Source organism: Panthera leo, chromosome F3, assembly GCF_018350215.1.
Source record: "Panthera leo isolate Ple1 chromosome F3, P.leo_Ple1_pat1.1, whole genome shotgun sequence".
NCBI lineage: Eukaryota > Metazoa > Chordata > Mammalia > Carnivora > Felidae > Panthera > Panthera leo.
In genome coordinates this window covers 48966968-48989999 of record NC_056696.1, presented here as the reverse complement: position 1 = coordinate 48989999, position 23032 = coordinate 48966968, and the positions used below count along the sequence as shown (strand labels likewise).

The 23032-nt window shown below is 34.1% G+C and overlaps 1 protein-coding gene and 1 long non-coding RNA gene across 2 annotated transcripts in view; one reads left to right on the top strand and one right to left on the bottom strand.

The window, feature by feature from the left end:
• LOC122211629 overlaps positions 1 to 11923 on the bottom strand; it is a 41829-nt gene extending 29906 nt beyond the window's left edge. The window contains exon 1 of the long non-coding RNA XR_006198756.1: positions 11785 to 11923. This is a non-coding gene — a long non-coding RNA (uncharacterized LOC122211629). The remainder of the gene's footprint in view (positions 1 to 11784) is intronic.
• Positions 11924 to 12203: 280 nt separating this feature from the next.
• The window catches only part of RGS18 (regulator of G protein signaling 18), a 42727-nt gene continuing 31898 nt past the window's right edge, over positions 12204 to 23032 (top strand). Inside the window, exon 1 of the mRNA XM_042924912.1 lies at positions 12204 to 12264. The gene's annotated coding sequence lies outside the window, so the exon portion shown is untranslated. The remainder of the gene's footprint in view (positions 12265 to 23032) is intronic.

The window sequence follows — 23032 nt, the reverse complement described above, 5'->3', positions numbered from 1 at the left end:
TACCAAGGTTTAAAGGGGAAAAAAAAGAGGTTAAATTACCATCTCAAGGTCACTAAGCCAGATGATGATAGATAGGCCTAGTTAATAGAGTCCCTTATTTATCAAGCTGCATTACTTCTAAGTTGCAATATAATAAATTTTATACTTTCTAATATCCTATACTAAATTAAATCACTAAAGCATGATTTTTATAAGAATTTAACTGAGGAAGATGGTATTCTTTCCAAAAATGCTTTATTCCAACTCAACTACCATGATCTTTCCTTTATGTAGTTTCTAAAAATTATTTTTGCCTTGAAACTTCTTGATTAGACAAACATAGGTTTTCTCTGGTGACAAATAAAATGATGTTATGTTGGTTCTTCATCACAATCACATCATCATAAAGATGTTGGCACAATTAAGGTTTTTAGTAGAAGTAAACTTATAATGAATATTCATGTGATTTTTGATAAATTGCTGAAACATTTCCTATGAGTAGTAGACTTAATTCATAGGTAAATTCATTCAAAACATGTAATTTTAACTTTCAGCACTTCAACTTACATTGCAGTTAAAATGGGATATTTAAGCTAATCTCTCTTAACATTATAAATAGAATCACTTACATCAACAAGCAGTTTCTATGTTAATTCTGGCACCACCAACTTCCCCTTCATTTAAATGTAATAATATTTAAGAGTTATTTCACTGTAGAACTTTTAACCAGATGATAGCAATAATTTCTTGTGAAAACAAATTTAAAATTAAATATCAAAATTCCATTCTATCAAATTTTGAAGGATTCTAACTAATGAGCAGATCTTCTGATATCTTTCCCTATATGATATATTTGGGAAGTGATTGAGACTTCCTTTTTGTTTCTCTCAGGATGGATGAAGTTACATTGTGGTAACAGGTAATTCCCAAATCACAGTGATTGAAACCTAAAATGAGATCATTTTAGCTTGCACTACATGTCTATCAAGGGGCACAATATGGGACTCAGCTTATCACCATCACCCTAGGTTCCTTACCAATAGAGCCACCCCCGTCACAACTGGTCCTAGTATCTGGAAATATTGCCTGACCACTATTTACTTACCACCTCCAACCACCCCTTCCCTCCTAGTGAATTCTTTTCTTTCCCCTTTTTTTGCAGTTTTGTGTTCCTGTTTATTTTTTCTTCGTCATTCCCAATATCTCTCCTTATCTTTAACTTTATAGTTCCATCATCCCCAATTTTGAATTTTCTAGTTTACTTGTGATCTCTCCTTCCAGAAGTTTCCAGTTACTACTGAGGATAGAAGTACACCATATTTATGTATGAATCTGAGAGGATACAGAGAGTTCTGAATTTGGTTTGACTATCAATTAAATGTTCAGCCTTAGAATGGCATATGCCACTTCTATTCACAATTTATTGCCCCTAGCTAGTTATATGACTGCATGTAGCAACAATAACCTAGGAAATACAATACTACTGTAAAACTGGAATGAAGAGAGACAGAAATATTTAGTGAGCAACATCAATGCCAGACAGTCCACTTTATGCCTATCAACTTGGTTCATTTTTGTTTTCAAGGCAAAAGACATTTCTTTCCTTCCAAAAGGAGATAACCCTAAAATTCCATAAATTCAAGACCCATCCCTCAAGCCCATGATCTCTAAGTGATGAGCAGTAGTCACTACAGCAGGTCCAGTTGTGATCCTCTCTTGATCCACAGATATATCAGAAAACTGTATGCCCACTTCCAAAAAATCCACAGTGATTGAAAACAAAGCAAAACAAAACAGGACTATCAAAGTAAGCACTCCCATTCACAAGTAGTAAAAAAAGGAAAGGATGTTAATGGTCCAGAGCAATTCTGAAATCCCATGGTCAAAAGCTCCAAGAAGACCCTATACTGTTGTGGCAAGCATATCTCAGTTGAGCCCTGATTCCAATGTCAGGAAATTCTGGTCATTGGCCTCTTAGATCCTTAGCTCTTTCTCCAAAGATATCTTCTCTCTTCTATTATTCTGGCACTTCTGAAGAGGGTATTGAAAACTTTGATGTCATTAGGGACTGATCTGCTTTCTTAGCCTACCTCTCATCTATAGAAAGCTGAGGACTTCAAGTAAGCACAGATATTTTTTAGCCTAGGCTCAGTGGTTACTTTGGCAGGATAACTCTCTCAAGAAGTTAGCTTCAAATCTGTTTGATTCCAGCCAGTCCCATGAGCCATGAGCTATATCCAGAGTTAATTTATCTCTCTTGGTTTAACTATAGGAACCTTGAGCCTCTTCAGGCACAGTGGGAGAGTTGTACCCTTAGACTTGTTCCCTGAACTCTTTTGTCCAATGAAAAGAATATACCTTCTATCACCTTAATCCATCAAGTAGTTTTAACAATGGATGTGACAGCCAAACCATTGATTGCATTCTTGCTGCACGGCTGAGTTTTAATCAACCTTTGTTGTTTGAGGAATTTCTCAATAGTATCTTTTATTGCTTGGGATTGAGAAGCAATTGCTTTTTCCAATCCTATAATTCCTTACATTTTTGGATTCTCTCTATGCTCTCTCGTTTCTGCTTACAAACTGGCCAGTTATTTTTTAATGCATTTCTTCATCTCTTCTTTGTATTTCTCAAATGCAGCCAATGATAGCTAGCACACATTACTAATATTCTATTTTCCAAACACATTCCCTAAAGTGACAAGGTCAGAAGATTATCTGCATTGCACATTTTACAGCTTTATCATCATGTATTTCTCCATTGTATATTATGGATGAATATCTTTCTAATCTCTAATAACAGTTTCCTCACTACTAAGCAAATTTCTTATAGCAATGCAAAATATGTTATTTTGTTATTATAGCACTTGTCTTTCAGTGCCAAATTTGCATCAGTTAAGATAGGCTATCTTAGGCTGTGAAAAAAAGAAAGATAGGAAGGAAGGAAGGAAGGAAGGAAGGAAGGAAGGAAGGAAGGAAGGAAGGAAAGAAGGAAGGGAGAAAAAGCCCCTAAGTATCAGTACTTAAGGAAACAAAGTTTTAGCTTTTGTTCTCCTTATATGTGCACTGTTGTTTAGCAAGAGTACTGTATACATACATAATCTTAGTTCAGGAAACTAATCTATAACAGCAATCTTGTAAATATTGCTGCTTATGTGTTACGGTTTTTTTTTTTTATTGCTTTGTAAAAAATTACCACAAGCTCAATGGCCTAAAATAACACTTAAAACAATGTACATTTATTATCTTATAGTTTTTGTGAGTCAGGGCCTGGGCACAATCTAGCTGGGTATTCTCCCATCATATCAAAAAATGACAATCAGCATTCTTTACGGAACCATGGTCCTCATCCAAAATCACATAGTTGTTGGCAGAATTCAGTTCCTTGTGGATGTAGGACAGAGGTCTACTTATGGTTATTGACTGCTACTCAGGGTTTGCTCTCAGGTTCTAAGAGTCACTCATAGTTCTTTACCACTAACCCCACTCACAGACAACATGTCAGCTCACTCTCTTAAGGTAAGCAGGAGAATTTCTCTTTTAAGGGATTCCCTGATTAAATCAAGCCTGGCCAGAATAATTTTTTTAATTCAAAGTCAACTGATTAGGGATGTTAATTATATCTGTAAAATCTCTTCAGATTTTCCATATAATGTAACCCAATCACAAGAGTGATATCTCAGTGGGTCTTCTCCACTTCAAGGGAGAGGGGATTGTACATGGAATGTATACTAGCAGCAGGAGCTTTAAGGCCATCTCATGCCTACCATGTGTTATAGAAAGAACAAGAGAAAATTTGAGGGTTCTGTCCTGCCATTCAATGCCCAGACCATAGTTTCCTTCTGCTCACAACCCATTGGCTAGAACTAGCCTCATATCTCTACTGAAACATAAGAGGCCATAAAATCAATCGTATCATATTTCTGAAAATATTAAGTCTTTGATCAATGATTCCCACATAGCCTGCAGATAGAAAAATGTGTATAAATCACTATCTACTAAATCTTTTAGATATCTATAACACAGACTCAAAACCAGTGATATGAGAAAGCAACATTATACACTTGTTTTTTGTTTTTTTGTTTTGTTTTTTAATCATACATATTAGTCTGAGTGTAGAGCCCAGATCTGGAATATGGAAGAGAAGGAAACAGCCTCTCTGAGGTTAAAGAACTTGCCTTTGGTCATACTAGGTGTTAGTAACAGAGTTAACATTTAACCTAGTTTCTCTATGCTCTGTCCACTGTCCAAGCTATTTTCTATGTACGTGGACTGTGTAGGAACACTGTTCTGTGAATTTCCAGAGTGCTAGAAATTTGAAGTAGAGATTTTTCATGCTTGATAAACAATAATCATCTAGTAATTTTTTTCATTGATTTACTCAAAAACAAGTATTGATCATCCACCACATTTCAGGCATTAGCTTTGAAGTAGAAATAAAACAATATTAAGATACAAACCAGTACTTCAAATTTGTTTCATTAAATTTAAAGATAACTGTGTAGAAGACTCTTCTGAAGTTTCACAGTAAAAAAGTTTCGTAGTTTTTAATAGTAAAGATAGAGACAAGGAGCTATCTTACCTCAGCTGTCCCTTTCCTTCTTAGTATGAGAATCCTTTTATTCTACAATGTAGGAACATAACTACATTCTGCCTGTGAGATGTAAGTATAAGCCTTGGAGTCTGGTTTAACAGCCAAATCTAATTCTGACACCCTTCTACCATTCAATGTTCTTGTCATCATTCTTAGAGACTTCAGTACCCATGAAAATGATTTGCACAATATTATGACTTCTCAATTTCTTAGTCTTATCAACCCCAAAGATCTATGTTACTTCCTGATCTCACCCGATCATCCACATCCCCATCTTGATTCATAGTAAGAGTTTATTTCTTAAGCTTCTTTTCATTTATTATTAAAATGTCACATTACTTCCTCCCTGTACCTTACTCTCAGCTGATGACCTGACACACTCATTGAGCCTTTGCACTTACTGTTCCGTCTTCATGAGTGCTTTTCTGTGCATGACTGGTTTGTTCCTGGGACCTTCCCACAGAGTCAGTTAAGAACAGGAGTCTGAACAGGCTGGAGTTACAGTTGAGTGAAGCATGACCAAAAGCCAAAAGTGAGAATTGTCATTATATACAGAAACAAACAAACAAACAAGAAACCCTCAAGTTAAAAAACAATGCAATAGCTTTCTTACAAAGTAAACAATAGTTGAATAAGCAATGCTGGAACTGAAAAGATAAGACATCATAACACCTTTGTCAGAAAGATATTGAGAAAGAAAGGCCTGGAAAATGTAGTTGACCAAGGTCCTTACTCTCCAGCAACAGAGATGAGTTGTGTGAATTCCTCCTCAACTATATAATGGACTGAAATACAAATGTTAAAATATATATAACTATATTTATTGATTTAGAAAAATGTCCCTGATATATTTTTAATGAAAAAGGTTTAAAAAAAAAAGAATGAAATCTTGCCATTTACAACAATGTGGGTGGAGCTGGAGGGTAATTAAGCTAAGTGAATTAAGTCAGTCAGAGGGAAACAGATATATGATTTCACTCACATGTGGAATTTGAGAAACACAACAGATGAACAAAGGGGAAGGGAAGGAAAAATAAGATGAAAACAGAGAGGGAGGCAAACCAGAAGAGACTCTTAAATATAGAGAACAAACTGAGAGTTGCTGGAGGAAAGGTGGGTAGGGAGATGGCTAAATGGGTGATGGGCATTAAGGAAGGCACTTGTTAAGATGAACACAGGATGTCAGATCTAAGAGATGAATCACTGGGTTCTACTTTTGAAGCCAAGACTACACTGTATGTTAGCTAACTTGAATTTATTTTATTTTATTTTATTTTTAAGTGTATTTATTTATTTTTCAGAGACAGCATGAGCAGAAGAGGGGCAGAGTGAGAGGGAGAGAAAATCCCAAGCAGGCCCTGCACTGTGAGCTCAGAGCCCAATGTGGGGCTCAAAGTCAAGAAACCATGAGATCATGACCTGAGCTGAAACCAGAGTCAGACACTTAACTGACAGAGCCACCCAGGTGCCCCACTAACTTGAATTTTAATTAAAAATAATAATAATAATAAATTTTAAAAAACATTTTTAAAACTACTAAGAAAATAAACAATTATAGAGAAATCAGACTGGCAGTATGTAGTTCAGAGTGCAGGGGAATAGGCAAGGCCAGTCAAGTACAGTGAAAATAGCACTCTAAACTCTCAGGTTGAAGTCTGGCTTCAGCATTAACTAACTGAACAACCTAAGAAAGCCACTTAATATCTCAGAGCTTCTGTTTCCTCATCATAAAAATGCCTACTTCTCAAGGTTGGTATGAAAACCAAATGAAATGATGTACAGTAAATATTTCACCAACACCCCCCCCACACACACACACAAAAGAAATCTGTATAATATACTCTCCTTTTTAAAAAACAATGGAAGGCCATAACCCAATATTAAAACTTAATAACTTGGAGTAAAATTATGGGTTTTTCATGTCTTTCATATTTTGTTTTATACTGAATATACCAATTATGTAATAAGAAATAATGGAGAATGACTAGTTTGGAATAAATCATCCAAATGGTCCATATGCATCCTGGCATATGAAAAATATACATTGGGACAGCAGATGAGAAGGACAAGACAAGATCAAGAGTCATAATCTTCATTGTATGCATTAGGTATACTCTGATAGAAAATAATATCCATGTGGCCAGCCTGAAATGTAAGAAATAACATGTACAGAACCCTAGAAAGATTCACTAGTATAATGACAACAACAAAAAAGGCATTTTCCTAAATGCCAATATTTCCTAAATGCCAGTTATTTTTATAAGTTCTAAAGCTCAAAATAAGTTTGATAGATCATAGTGTTTGTTTTAGTTCTTTATATTACCAATTCTTAGAGTTTACTTATTGGGACTTATGTTTCAATGATACCTTCAAAATCTATAAAAATTATATTAGAATTATGTTTTTATTAATTTAATTTTTATTTATGGGTGGAATTAGTATATCTACCTTTTTTTTTTCAATAAGACTGTTTATAGGATGCCTGGAATATAGGCTATTACTAGGAAAGAATGTGGTGACAAGTTAAGGAACTAAAATTTTTAAAAAAGGGTTTGGTTCCTTGGACAATATGACCTTTGCAGCAGCCCAGTGCTCAGTGGGCATCTGCACTTGATTTAATGCTCTGATGTTGCCATCTTGAAATTCTTAATAATTTTTTAGTAAGAAGCACTTAATTTTATTTTTCCCTGAGCTACACAAATTATATAGCTGATTCTGCTTATAGTATAACTTGTGATTTGCATTGCTATAAGATGAGATGGGAAAACTCACACCATCAAACATAAAAGATTAATTCATTGGATGTCAAATATACAGATATTAGGAATAGTCAACTGACAATTTGGGCAATGACCAAAGGAAATATTAGTTTGGAAGATATCGGGAAGTTTAGTTTTAAAACTTGATAATTACATAAAGATTATTGTTTAAGATTTGTATAGAGCAGGATATCAAAGCTATGCATGCATTTATGATTAATTTCAAAGGTGTTTTGAAATTGCTTTAACTATTTCCTGGTATAAAAAAAAAAACTCTTTTGCAAAGGATTTAAGGTAACAGAATCAGAAAATAAAGTAGGATTTCTAGAATTACATAGATTATTTCAGCATGACTTTGTCTATGTCAGGACTTGTTACCATCAGAAGCTGGCAGTTACAGGCTACCCCTGGACCTTGTGAGTGGTAAGAAGCAATTGAACAATTTTGTGTTTATTTATTGCCTATAGGATTTACCCAAGTATTGTCCCTGTTGCGTCAGCATTTTTTACAAAGTCTTTGGAAAAACAGGACATAGGGGACAATGGCAATCTTTAAGAAGAACATTTTTTTTTAATGTGAAAAGGTGAGAAAGAAGAAATTTTGTTTTTCTAATAAAAACAGAGCACAGCTTGGTGAATATGATACCTTCTCACAAACCCATAAAGAACTGAAAGTTTATGCAATTTTAAAATACCTCAGGAAATGTTCATGAATATCTTTTAATTCCAAGTCATTTAACTTGCATTTAAACATGCTAGCCTAGCAAAATCATATTGGTAATTTCATTGGTACAAATGAAATAGATCTGAATGGAGTGGGATTTGGGGAAAAGAAAGAAAATTAAAATTATTGCCTTTAGGAAATAACACTTTTATGACATAAGAAAATTTTAATAACTTTAAGTTTATCTACCAAAAAAATCTTTTTAAAGAGTTTGAATCCAAGCAATTAGTTGAGCTGGAGAGACTATTGTAAAAATTCTCGCTCCTTTAGTTACAAGCTGACCTAGGGTATGTGATACAACCTTTCTCAAGAGCACACTGTTCATCTGATTATAATGCTTTTTTTTTTCAATGCTATTGGAGACTGAATGTAAAAATATACGCAAAATGGTTGGCCTGTTGATGTACAAAAGATGCAACTTCTTGATCTCCATTTTTATTTAGTAAAATTATATATCCATATGCCACATGTATACATATTTGGCAATCAGTTTGTTGTCTATCCACTCTGTGGGCATAAAAGAGAACCCAGGGTCCATCTTTCTCCCTTCTCAACTATCCTCTTAATTCCTCCAGTCTCCCCCAAGATCTGACTTGTTCTTTTCTCAGCCTCTGGCCTATGTCAGTCCCATCAGGTACTGGAAGGGTATAATGGGCTTTAGCAATCCCAGGTGGGAGGGGAAGGAAAAAGATATATATATTTCTTCCCAATCCAACTTTAAAATGAAACAACTAGCAAGCAAATATATCTTACCATACCTAAGTTTGTTTGGCCACTTAGCATTAACTTTGGTATGTTCATATGCTAAAAAGAGTTCCGGTTTTTCTTTTCCAACCATCCTAGAGGCTCCCTTCTGCTCTCCTAGATTGATCAGGTGGTGGGTAGGAGCTAGTGTGGTGGTACCCTGCACTGAGAAAGGGATAATCCTGGGAGTCAGAAATTCTGGAAAATAAGTATTTAGAGAAAGGTGCATAGTTAGAGTGTATTTTATATAATCAATTAGTTGGTAAGTGAGATATATCTTTGAACATTTAATGGATAAATGGACTCTTCTGAGGGGTTTGGATAGTTTTACTGCAGGAAGATGAACAAAGCAAAGTATGCTCTATAAATACTGATCTCAGTGGAATCAGACACAGACTCCTCACTATTTAAATCTTCATAGGGTCCAAACTTCCTGCAAAAATTACAAATTATTTACATTAGAATATTGGACTAAAAGCAGTAAGGCTTTTTACAAAAAATGATTAAGAAAGCCTGAATGATTAAAAAAAAAATAGCAATGGAAAAGAATCATGATTGTGTGGTAGTTCTCCTCTTTGAATCTAAGGGTGCAAGCACTAAGGAATATAGTAGAAATAAGAAATTTTAATTTGTCCAAAAATGACAGAGAAAAGACAAGCAGTTATATTATTTTAAAAAATTACTTGAACAATTTAAGGTAGGAACACTTCAGTGTGCTTTTGTTTGTCATTGGGACAGCACAGTTCAGATCATAAATTACAGGCCTGGGAAATGCTATAGTTTAGTGAGATTAATTTTTTTAATGTCACACAATGTTTTGACATTGCAATCTGTGCTTGTGTTTGTGTGTCAAAGGCCTTTACATTACTTTGTACTTACTTTATATAGAGAAACTATGTTTGAACTTGTCTAGGTGGTTAATTGCCCTGATATTCCTAAAGGAAGAATCTTTATAAAGGAAGCTCCCTTTCCTTCTCATGAACGCTGTATCAGGGACTGTGCTAAGCTACCTAAGTCCATACATTTGGGAATCTCTGTATTCTATCTAAGCCACATGTACTGTCTCTAAGTTGGCAGATTCAGACAACAACTTCTTCCTCCACATCGTGGGAAATTAGGAAATAGATGTCTTTCATGGTTAAAGGCTAGTATTTATATGGTTCTCAACAATTAATCAATGAAAATAAATATCAACTTAGAAGTTTAAAAAGCTATGAGATATATCCAAAAAGTGCAATATCTTCCAAAGTAATAATAGTGTGTACCTCTCCATAGGTACACATAACATACACATTAACACATATTCCAAGGCACATACATACACACACCACATATAAGTGAAATAACATTTTTAAGGAAATCAACAACAGCTATTTTAGATATTAAATATAATATAGTCAAATACACGAGTAGTCTTATAGGACTAAATATATTTTAGGAAACATGTTCAGCTTTATTCTAACTGATTTATGTATGAATTCCTCACATAAATTATATCTATCCTAAGAAATTAGTGTGGTTAATACGCACCTTAAAAATGCTGATGGGAAATACAGAGAAAGTAGTATCTTCCTCTGTCAAAGGACGTGCATTTAAGATTAGAAAGCAATAAATAGAATTTTTATAAAATAGAAAATAGTGTTATTAAAGGGATTGTCAACTGAAGTTCAAAATACTAAATTAAATAACTTGGTAACACTCTTTAAAAATCATTCCTCTGTTTTAAAAAATATTTTTAAAGCAATTATTCATTAATTTTATAAAATTGTTGGTGTAAATCAGTATTAAATCCTGTAACTGATGCTATACGTCCGGAGTAAGTAATTTTTTTTTTTTTTTCTTGCACTCGTTTCTATGCAGTGTCTCCACTGTCTGGGGACAAATAGAAATATGTACAATAGAATATTATTATGAAACTATCTTATCTTAGACAAATACTGTATGGTATCAGCTATATGTGGAATCTAAAAAGTCCGACTCATAGAAACAGAGTAGAATAGAGGTTACCAAGGACGAGGTATTGGAAGAAATGGGGAAATGTTGGTCAAAGGGTTCAAACTTTCAGTTATATGATAAGTAAATTGTGGGGATCTAATATATAGCATGGAGATTATAGTTAATAATACTGTACTTGTACTTGAAAGTTGCTAGGAAAGAAGGTTTTAAATGTTCTTATTACAAAAACGAAATGGAAGTTTTGTGAGGTGATAAAGGTGTTACTTAATGCTATGGTCATAATCATTTTACAATATATAAGTGTATCAAATCAACTTGTACACCTTACACTTATATAATGCAATATGTTAATTATGTCCCAATAAGACTGGAAAAATAAAATAGCATATGATTATAATAAAAATTGAAAAGATAGATTGCTTGCATTCATCAGTTATTATGCGTAACATGTGGCCCTAAAAGCACTCATTCATTAATGTAGGTGGTGCATCTTTGCATTTTATTCAGCATGTGACATCATGATAGAGTGATACAATTTCATAAAATGTAAAAATATGTAAATTTTACTCCATGCTATAAAAAATACTGTGATTTACTTAGTCTTTCAGAAATTCAAAATATGTTCAAATGTAAGTTTGGTTTGAACTAAATTATAATACAGAATCTAATTCTTTTTTCCTTTGCCAAATCTCAGATCTCCATGTGTGCACCAAGACCCATTTTTAAATCACGTTCAATAAAATAGCTAAATTTATGTTATTTTTCAGTTAAGGATGATGTTTGCAATCTAAGACAATTATCCAAGATGCAAATTGAAAATTTTACATGCTATTATATTAAAACCATTCTGAAGGACTTTCTTTATAATAATACAAAATAAATTGCAAGCATTAACATGGTCTGTGAGATGTTCAATGATATCTCCTCTCCCTACTTCTCCATCCTTATCTCAAGTCTCCAGTTAGCACCTGCTTCATTCTTTATATCAGGGGCTACAGAAACAAAAGTCTTAAGAAGTTTGACAACTTACCTAAATGTGTGTCCACAGTTGGTCCCTCTTCCTTAGGTCCACCTCTGAATTCACCTGCGGCTATAGAAAATAGTTCTTGGCATGTCAGTAGCATTTCACTCTAAACACTGCATCTCTCTCCTTTGCTGCATGAGGGCTAATTCTAACCCCACGGAAGCTTGCTGACTAGGGGCAGTTACAACTGAAATTCTTGAGAATGACTGCTTCAAGGGTGAACCTTCACCCAATGGTGAGTGTGGACAGGTGGAGGTTGGTGAATAAATGCCCGTCTCTCCATCTTCTGGTGAAACAATTCAGAAGGATGTTCTACATGGTTTCTCAGAGGGTCCCCATTTTGAGCTCCAATTGCCTAAAATGGAAACCCACTTATTAACACACACCTATTTGTGTTTCTTTCTGTTTCTTTTTCAGCTCTTTTTCATTTGTGCTTCTTAGGATCATCTCTCAAGCAAGTACCTATTCCCAAGTTCTTGTTCCCAGGTTTGCTTAATTTAACTTAAAAGGAATGGGAAGCATTGTGTTCATCTGAAGAATCAATGACCAACACCAAAACATTTGATTTCTTTTAAGCAAACGAAGGTGGGGAGGAGGGTGTCTTCAGAGGTATAAGTCCTTATGATTAAGCTTTCTGATACTGAATTGCTAGAAGTTCCCTGCATATATTGTTTTACTTCATGTGTCTATGTCTTTTGTGCTATTTTCTGAATGAAATGCCCTTCCTCAGCTTTTCACTCAGGTAATTTCTTACCTTTAAGAAGCAGTTCAGGTATTCTGAGAAACCCAGAGCCAAATTTCCTCCATAGAAACAGGCATGGATTTCATACTCTACACATTATATTGAGATGATCAGGCTAAGTTCTTTGAAAATAGAGGCCACAACTTATTCACCTTTGAGACTCCAGGATAGCACAGTGCCTGGTATGAACTCGGTACCTATAATACTAAATGAGTTAATACCTCCCCACCCCCTAAAAAAAAAGCACATAGATGTCAGGCAATGCTTTAAGTGCTTTCCTATATTAACTCATTTAATCCTCATGACAACCTCTTGAAGTCTGTACCATTATTATCACCATATAAAAATGAAAAAGCTGAGGCAAAGTGAGGCCAAGTGACCTGTAGGTCACACAGCTTGCAATTTATGAGCCCAGGACAGACTAAGGCTAGAAGCTATGTTGTTCACAGCTCCCTGTCATTGCTTCTCATGAATTAAATATCAAACTATAACACCTAACCAATATAAAACACCATTTCCCAAGGCGCCTGAGTGGCTCAGTCGGTTAAGCATCTGACTTAGGCTCAGGTCATGATCTCATGGTCCGTGAGTTTGAGCCCCACGTTGGGCTCTGTGCTGACAGCTCAGGGCCAGGAGCCTGTTTTGGATTCTATGTCTCCCTCTCTCTGTGGCCCTCCCCCATTCATGCTCTGTCTCTCCCTGTCTCAAAAGATAAATAAACATTAAAAAAATTTTTTTAATTAAAAAAAACACAATTTCCTATCATTTTTAGAGACCTCTATATCTAATCTGAGATAGTCCTTATTCTGTGTCTCTACCTAGTTTTCAAAAGAAGAAGCAAAAATCCTCTCTCAAAACACAATACTATTTACAAAAGCACTAGTAAAAAAACATTTGAAATGCAACATTCCTAAACATCATATGATTTGTAAGTAATCATTGTAGATTTCCTTGTGTACCAGAAATTTATTTAAAAAATTTTAACATTCTATGAAAAATAAGATGCTCTGGGTGTTACTGGTTTTTAGAGGTCACTATTCTTTTGAGAAAAGATTCAATGATTATTTCTGAAAAGCGAATGACAAATGATCAATTCTCAATGCATTGTTTTGCTATGTAAATAAAACCAAAATGTTAGGCTCCTGCTACAGATGCTGTTAATGGCAATAGACTTGGTAAATTTCAGAGAACAAGCCTCAAGTGATACTGCAAGTCCTGTTTCACACTGTGTGCATCCTGTTTCCTGTCGACAGTGGCTGTAATGGGCACATAAACTAAAATTTACACACTATTTAGTCTGCAAATGTTCTGTGTCCTTAGCCTTTAGCAATGGAAATATGCCAGTATCTTTTTCGTACATAATACCCTATCTTTATCAGATTTGAGGCAATTTTATCTATCATGGAATTATAAACTGTTAATGTCATTTGTACATTAGGAGGCTCCTAATAAACTTAAATCCAGATAAAGAGTTAAACTTAAATTATACCACAGTTATCTGATCAGAAAAGCCTACAGTACATATCTAAAATATATTGCATTAAAAACAACTTTAAATGCATAACCTACATAAACTTGAGAAATTATTTACAAATTTAGGAGTCCTTGGCCAAATCTCCACTGAAGGATGAAACTTATAAAAGCATTATCTAAATGAATAGGGCAAAGTGAAGAGATTTATTTTGTTAGCCAAATCATATAATTTAACATTGACCTTTACTTTTTTCCTTTCCTAAATTTTCTATAATCTCATTTAAGCCATTATTTTAGGCATATGATTTATTCACCACATTCTTCCTTTCTAAGTAAATCTTAATAAGCAAACAAGATTTTTTAAATGTGATGATTATTTAAAATTTCAAACTCTTTTATTTTTTCTAATAAACATTCTAGTAATAATTTACCAGAAACTACAGAGCAGAATAAAAAGGAAAATTAAATGAAAGGCTATGACCATACGTAGAGTAGGATATTGACTTATTGACAGCTGAGTTTATATATCTCACCAAATACATTATTTTTATTTTTCTAAGAGTTATTTTCCAATTATGTTTGTCATAAAGCATGGTAATCTCTCCAGCATAGAGAACTACTCAATGAAACAATGTACTTTAGGTTTTAGGTAGAAATTTTAGAATTGTTATGAATGCCTTTCTTCATTTGTATGGAATTGGGGTTTATCAAAAGTGGGCGTACTATTTCTTGAAGGCTTAAATCAGGGATGAAATTTGAAGACAGATTTGGCTTAACAATTTTAAAAATTTTATCTGAGAAGTTATGAGGTAATTATCAAGTAGCATTAATGAGTATATCTTAATTCTGTAAAATAAATGAATTTTAAATTATTTCTTTAATGTTATACTAGACAACTAGTAGATGGGAATAAAAAATCAATTTATTTGCATATTTATGTTTCAGAATTATCAACACATTTTCCTCGTAAATTTCCAGATTCTTGCTTATTTTGAAGTGTCAAAAATGAGGCAATAGTATTTTGCAATGCTGTGAACAAAAATTGTGTTGTTGATGGAGATTAGGAAGATAGACTTGAAAGGCTTTTGACTTGTAGGAAGTGGTTTGCAATTTGCATTTACCATGTATTTCTGCAGTTCAGAGTTAACTACAAAGGACCTGTGAACTTGAATATCTATGTGTACAAAACTGCATAAAATGAATACATAGATAACATCACACACTTCTTGTTCCATTGCCTAAAACATATGCATGATAAGGAATGTAGATACTTACTTAAAGCCATTAATTAAATCACAGTATTTTTTGTTATGATATATTTCTCGATCAACATATGCTGTAAGTATCACAACTAACTTGGTATAAAATTGCATTGATATTATAAAAAAAAATCTTCATATTCAAAACACTTCGGAAACTTTCCACCAAAGGGAAGACTTGCCACCAAGGAGAAAATTATCTATATGTTCAATTTCAGAGTATTTACTGTTCATATTGACTGATGTAGAGAATAACTTCAGTATGTCATTGTAGTAAAAGAACCACTTTCTACTAGGAGTGAGGAGGTCAAGGACATGAATGGATTGTAGAAACAAAAAATTCCTCTTCATTCCACATTTACATTTTTACTAGATATCTGAACTGTAATATTTAGGCATCAGTCAAAGAGACCATAGAAGAAAAAACAATTTAAACAATGAAATGTATGCAGACTCAAAATCATTCTTACTTCAAAAGTATACACTGTCATTAAACCAAACTCTCAACTATAAGGATAATTGAAATTTACCCTAATCCTGTTTTATGGGCTTTTCTTGTTGTGAATGTATGTGTGGTAGAGAGACTAATGGTCTTCCAAAAATGTCCGGGCCCTATTCCCTAGAGCTTTTTGATATGTTTCATGGCCAAGGGGAATTAAAATAATAGACAGAATTAAGATTGCTAGTCAGTTGATCTTAAAATAAAGAGATTAGCATGCATTATCCTTATGGTACCAGTGTAATCACAAGGGTACTTAAATGCGGAAGAGGGAGGCAGAAAAGTCAGTGTTAAAGTGATGCCAAGGGAAAAAAAAAAAAAAAAAAAAAGACTTGGGGATCCTGGGTGGCTTAGTCAGTTAAGCACCTGTCTCCTGCTTTCAGCTCAGGTCATGATCTCACCATTCGTGAAATGGAGCCCCGTGTCAGGCTCTGTGTTGACAGTGTGGGGCCTGCTTCAGATTCTCTTTCTCCCTGTCTCTGTTCCTCTCTCTCTCAAAATAAATAAACATTAAAAAAAAGAAAAAAGGGTCAACTGGACATTGCAGTTTTTGGAGCAGGACCATGAGCACCTCTGGAAGCTGGAAAAGGCAAGAAGATGGATTTACTCCAGAGCCTCCAGAAAGGAATATGGCCCTGCCGACACTTTGATTTTAACCCAGTCAGACACATTTTGGACTTCCAACCTCCAAAACTGTAAGAGAAAAAAATGTGTGTTGTTTTAAGCCACCTGGTTTGTAGTAATTTCATACAGCAGCAATAGGAAACTGATAGAGTATGCTAAGGTCTATGCATTTGATAAATATATAAATTTTCATGAACATAGAAAGAATTCAAGTGAAATAACAATGAATTAGTTTAGCCCTCTCCCAACATAATTGCTTAAAGATAATGACATTTTTTATGTAATGAGAAAAGATGCCCTGCTTGTCCTTAGAAAAGAACATTTGAGCCAGTAGGATGAGGCAGAAATCTGGATAGGTGTAACAAGTTTATGGGGGTGAACAAAGCACTGGGCCAAAAATGTTCAATCAGGGCCATTCCAGGACCACCTGGTCTTTGATTTGATCATCACAGCACTGATTCTGCACAGAGACAGGCAGAACAACTTAATGAAACTACATGATTCATAGGCAAGTGTGAATACTCCACAGGAGATAATGGGACTTTCTGTGGGAGAAGAAATCCCTGGGTAGGGGGAGGTAAAGTTAGAAAGGAAATTATGAATTTATTCTGGAAAAGGCAGAAGCAGCTCTAAGTATAATTTTATTATTGAAAAGACTTACATACTCAAGGGTAGGAAGGGCTAGGCATTTGATTTACATTTGAACATGTCTCAATGGATTAATTAAGGAGGAAAAAAATGCAAATAATAAACGAGGAATGTAATTTATGTTTTCAAAACCAGAGCACTTCTTCCCTGGGTCTTCTGTCAAGAGCACTTCCTTTACAGTGCCAAGGCAACCAGGTACTTGAAAGCTCGTGTTTGCTTCATGGACAGAGAATAAGAGCAAAAGAAATAGATGTCCTGAAAGAATATTTTATCTGGTCATGAAAAAACACAATGAACTAGCCTTGCTCAAAAACCTTGCTCAAAAACTTTCCAGTGAGTCAAACACTAATGTCACTTGAAATACTACAATATTTCTCTCAGTGTCTTGGACTTAGACTGACCTGGAAAGAAAATGTCAGATTTTAGTATTTAAATTGTTAGAATAAGCAGTTAGTTAGGTCTAACAAGATGCCTGGAGGCCAGCAAGGAGGAAGTCATGGCTACTTATGAGAAAGTTAGAGGACTGTCCTGGTAGCATTCCAAAAGAAAGCCACAAGAAACGAGATCAAACCAGACAAGCCCAAAGTATCTGGCAAAGTAGGCTGGAATCCCCTGAATAAACAAGGAAGAAAAGGCACATAACCCACATTCTTGGAAGAGACCACCCTGCTTCAAAGAAATCCCCACCTGAAGTAATGAATATTCCACCCATCTGTTAACAACTGTCTATAAAAATAGAAACCTAAACCAAGCATCCAGCTCTCCCTTGAGCTTGTCTGATCTATGCTTTCACTTTAGTAAGTTTTCCTGCTTGTACTGCTTATCCGCTGTGTTGTCTGTCCTTTTAATTCTTGTGACAAGACCAAGAGACTTTGGCAAATCTTTTGGATGGGCTGGGTTGAGGCCTCAGGGTCTAGGTCTCCCAAGTCCACCTAGCAACAGAATCACCTTTATGAACTTATATGAACCATATTTAAACACAAAGTTATGAAAAATGGCTTAAAACAAAAATATAATTTGTTATATTTTATATTTAGTTTTACTTTTGTCCTAAGGGTAAAACCTGGTCAGCTGGAATTTGAGAGTCTCCTGTCTTCATTAGGAATTCAATTATATAAGCAATATTTTAAGTTGGATTTCTAAAGATTGTCTGTCTCTCTCTTTTTTAACTCTTTCTCATTCTTTCTCCCTGGATACATAGGTACTTTGATTATTATCGGTATCCTTTTCAATTTTGACATCAGCTCCATATCCTAGATATTTTATTTTGTCCATCTATATTCTAATATGAAAAAATAAAGCAAACAAACAGCAAAACTTTTTTGACTAATGCTTAGGGAATATGCATATGAAAGTTACCAGGTTCCAAAAGCAGAGTAAAACTAAGACCAAAGAAAGTTTTCATTAAAACTGTTTCTCAGAGGTCATTTCTTTCACACACTTCCTAAGAATGACAACATACTGATCACAGAAGGAAACTTAGAATCATAGGTAATCAGTGATAAATGTCAGCACGTCCAATCAAGACCACAAAGGAAATGTAGAAACATCACCCAAACGGTGGCCATTTTTACCCTTAAAAGAGTGGTGTGAGTAAATATGTGCATGTGGAGCTGGGAGGGAATTTCATTATAAAAACACTCCAGGACTCTGTGTGAAATGTTCATGAAATTAAAAATAACAGAATTATGTGTAAATTTCCAACAGAGATGCCTACAACTACAATATATACTTAGTCATTTCTGGCCTCCTCTGACTGAGACACTCATTTATACTAAATGTGAAAAAATCACCACAATCAAGCTAAAACACTTATCCACCCCTCCATATAGTTACCATTGTGTGTGTGTTTGTGTCCGTAAGATTTAAGATCTATCCTCTTAACATATGTAAAGCAGACAATGCAGTATTATTAACTATCATCACTATGCGGTTCCTTAGATCTCCAGAACTCATTCATCTTGTATAACTGAAAATGTGTACCTTTGGGAGGTACAATATAATTAACTAAATTATTGACTTCACTCAGATTTCCCCAACAATTCCCTAAATACCCCTAAATGCTTGTTTAATTTTCCCTCGTCCAATGACTAAGACTGAGCATAGTTTCATGTATTTAAATCCCACTTACATTTATTTTTCTGTGAACTCTTTTTATAGTCTTTTCCATTTTTCCATTGAGTTTAATCTTTTTTATTTTTAGTAGCTCTTTAAATTTAGGGATATTAACCCTTTCTATGTGTTCTATATTTTATTTGTCCCACAGTTTGTTTTTTGGCTTTTGTGTATGGTTTTTCAGTTTATGTTTGAATAAAATTCTGGTTTTATTTTAATATACTCAAATTTATTAAACATTTTAAAAACTAAAACACTTTCAGATTTTGAGTTATTTTTAGGAAGAATTCTATCCTCTCCCAGATTTTAATGAAATCTACCCATGTCTTCTTTTAACTTGTAAAGGGTTGTATAGTTTCATTTTTAATATTTAAGTCCTTGGGGCATTTGAAATTTATCATCTTATAAATAGCAAGGTAAGGATCTACATTTATCTTTTTATAATGGTTATACATTTGTCTCACCATAATTGTTTTTAAAACGCCAATCTTTTCCCACTGATGTAAAAGGTACTATTATTAAATATTGATTTTCTCTAATATTTAAGTCTACCTCTAAACTTCAGATTTTTTTCTATCAGTCTATCAAAAAATATAACAAACACATTTTTTTAAACTGTGGAAACTTTATGATTTGTTAAGCATAGGCTTCTTCTCTTTGTTATATGACTTTCTTGACCATTAACATGTATTCTTTTTTTTTCTGTGTCATTGTTTAAATAGCACTGGGTTGGGAGGCAGGGGCACTGTTTGGATATAACTGAGATTTTATTAAAATCGTGTCCATTTTTTTTAATTAAAAGTAAAGTCTTTATTTGTATTTCAGGAGTGTTTTAAAGTTTTTCCCCAGATATATTTTACATATTTTTATTATTATTTTATGTTATATTTCAAAAGGGAACAAAAAGAATATAGAATGTTTTTCTTGAAAATCATCAGTAGGTGGGAATTTTAGAAATTTTATCACAATGGTAATGCATATATAAATACTATACCTCAAAATGGAATTGAATTATTTAAAAAATAAGGACAGGGTGCCTGGGTGACTCAGTCAGTTGTGCATCCAACTCTTGATTTCAGCTCAGTTCATGATCCCAGGGTCATAGGATCAAGCCCCACATCAGGCTCTATGCTTAACATAGAATCTACATAGATTCTGTCTCTCCCTCTTCCCCATTCCCCAGCTTATGCTCTCTCTACAATAATAAATAAGTAAATGAATAAATAAATAAATACATATAAGGACATAAAGGATAAATAAAGTGTGGCAACACATTGCTAGTTTTAAAACTGAGCATTAAAGTGTATGGGGAATTATGATATTCTAATTCCAAACTATAGCAAACATTGTATTTTTTTTTTCTCAAAGTTTTTTTTGTCAGCAAAATCCATCACATTAACTTAAAAAGTCATTTCAAGATTTATTGATATCAAAAAAAATTTTGCTTCCCATAGTAATAGTTAAGAAATGAAGTGTATTTAATTACTTAAAAATCCTGCAACAAGGAACTAATTTGAGTTACCAATGACAAAAGCTGGAACTATTGGATATCAAAATAAATCTGCGGTTACTAGATTGTAACTGAAAATGTAAATACACATGAGTCTGTATTGATGGAATGAATTATTAGATAAATAAATGTAAGAGAAGAGATAAATCTTCCTTACAAAAGAATTAGAAATAATTTGTGTGGATACTTCCTCTTCCAGAGGTAGAACTTAATTCTGCCCCCCTCCCACTTGAAGGCAGGCTGAACTTAGTGACTTTTTCCTAAGAATAAAGCATAAAAAGTTTGGGAAAAAAACTTTCAGTGGAAAATCCTGGCAAATTCTACCTAAGCCAAATGATCAAGGTTAGCATCACCAATGCAAGTCATGTTGATAGTATATACCCACTGATAGGTTGTGATAAAAAGGCATTCCACTTCTTTGGTATTTTTATCCTAAACTCATCCAGTCTAGTCCTGGTAAAAACATCAGACAAACCCAAAGTAAGAGATACTTTACAAAATACCTCACCAGTATTCCTCAAAACTGCCAAAGTGGTGAAAAACAAGGAAAGACTGAGACACTGTCATGGATAGAGGTAACTAATCAGGGATGACTAGTAAATACAATGTGGAAAAAATAAAATAAGTGCAATGGGGAGTTCTTGATTGGAACTTGGAACAGAAAAATGGCATTAGTGGAAAAAAGTGAAATCCAAATCAAACCTAGTTTAGTTCATCATCTAGGCACCAATAGTGATTTCTTTGTTTTCACAAATATACTATGGTAATGTAAGACATTAACAATGGTGGAAACTGAGGAAAGGATAGGTGGGGAACTCCTATACCTTTGAATATCTTTGCAATATTTCTATAAATCTGATTCTTTCAAAATAAAATGTTTATTAAAAATAAAAATTTCTAATCAAATTGAAAAACTTAAAATATATTGAGTCCTAGTATAATTAGCAATAAAGGATCAGAAAACAAGCCTGTTACAGGTCTGCAGGTGGGGAAGACCACCATCAAACTATGATGTAATAGTAGAGCAAAAAAAGTGGGAGAACTGTCAGAGGACTAGAGGCTGGAAGAGAGGCAGAATAATGGTAGCTCTTTCTTTTAATGTTTCTTTATTTATTTTGAAAGAGAGAGAGAGAGAACGCACAAGTAGGGGAGGGGCAGAGAGAGAGGGAGAGAGAGAGAATCCCAAGCAGGCTCCATACCACCAGCACAGAGCCCAAAGCAGGACTCGAACTCATGAACAACGAGATGATGACCTTAGCTGAAGTCAGACACATAACTGACTGAGCCACCCAGGCACCCTGGTAGCTCTTTTTCTAATCTAGCTTTTTTTTTTTAAATCCAGTTGCAGGTTAAAGCCCCAGTGGAAGAAAAAAAGGAATCTTGTAGGAGGCTAGTAAAGTCACAAGCAAACTGGAGTGCTTAGACATGGGACATGAGTAGAGCAATTTCCAAGCCAAAAGCTTTTAGTCACTTTCAGATGAGCTGAGGGAAGGCCCAGGAGTTATAAAAATCTTATTCCATTTTCAACTCTGCCAGTAATATGCTGACAGTGAGCAAGTCATTAAATTTTTCTCATCTTGGTTCTCTCATCTATGGGTTGAAATCCATCCATAGTTTTGATTCTATTAATTTACAAAGACAAGTTTCTTAATCCTTTTGGAAATGTTAAATGAAGTTGTATATTTGACAATGACATAAAAATTAAAATAGGTTGCAATATAAAAAGGAAAAAAAGTTTTGGTCAATATATAAAGGTTTAAATTTTCATTTTGGCAAGTCCTTGGACATGGTCCAAGGTAATTTGTCATACGATTACAGCATAGGCAGGTTTGACCATAGTCATGCCTTTAATTCCTGAAGTATTCATCATGCTTGCTATAATAATACCTGAAAATATCATTCATAATCAGAAGAATATGTTGAACTGCACCATGAATGTGCAATCAGCAAGATTCAGATAGTGGGGAAAATTATAGCTCAGTTTTTCAACAGATAAATTTTAAGGAAAAGAAGGGGATTGATGAGGGACCTATTAAAAGAGACTTAAAAGTCATAGCAAGTTGAAAAAAGGGAGAGGATAAATATAATATCAAAGGATACGTATCTGGGTTACAAAATTAAAAATCAATGATCTTTTTGAAATTCAGAATAATAGTTACCCATGAGAAGATGGAGGGCTGGTAATTGTGGTGTGGCACATGGATGGGGCTTCTGTGTGGCTGGCAAAGTACTGTTTTTTTTTACCTGAATAATGATTACAAGGGTGTTAACATTTAAATAATTTTTATGGCATGCATTTGTTTTGTGTGGTTTTCAGCACTTTTTGTGTGTATTACAATGTGTGATAAAATGTTCAAAAAGGTAAAATTATGATTCTTTTCCAA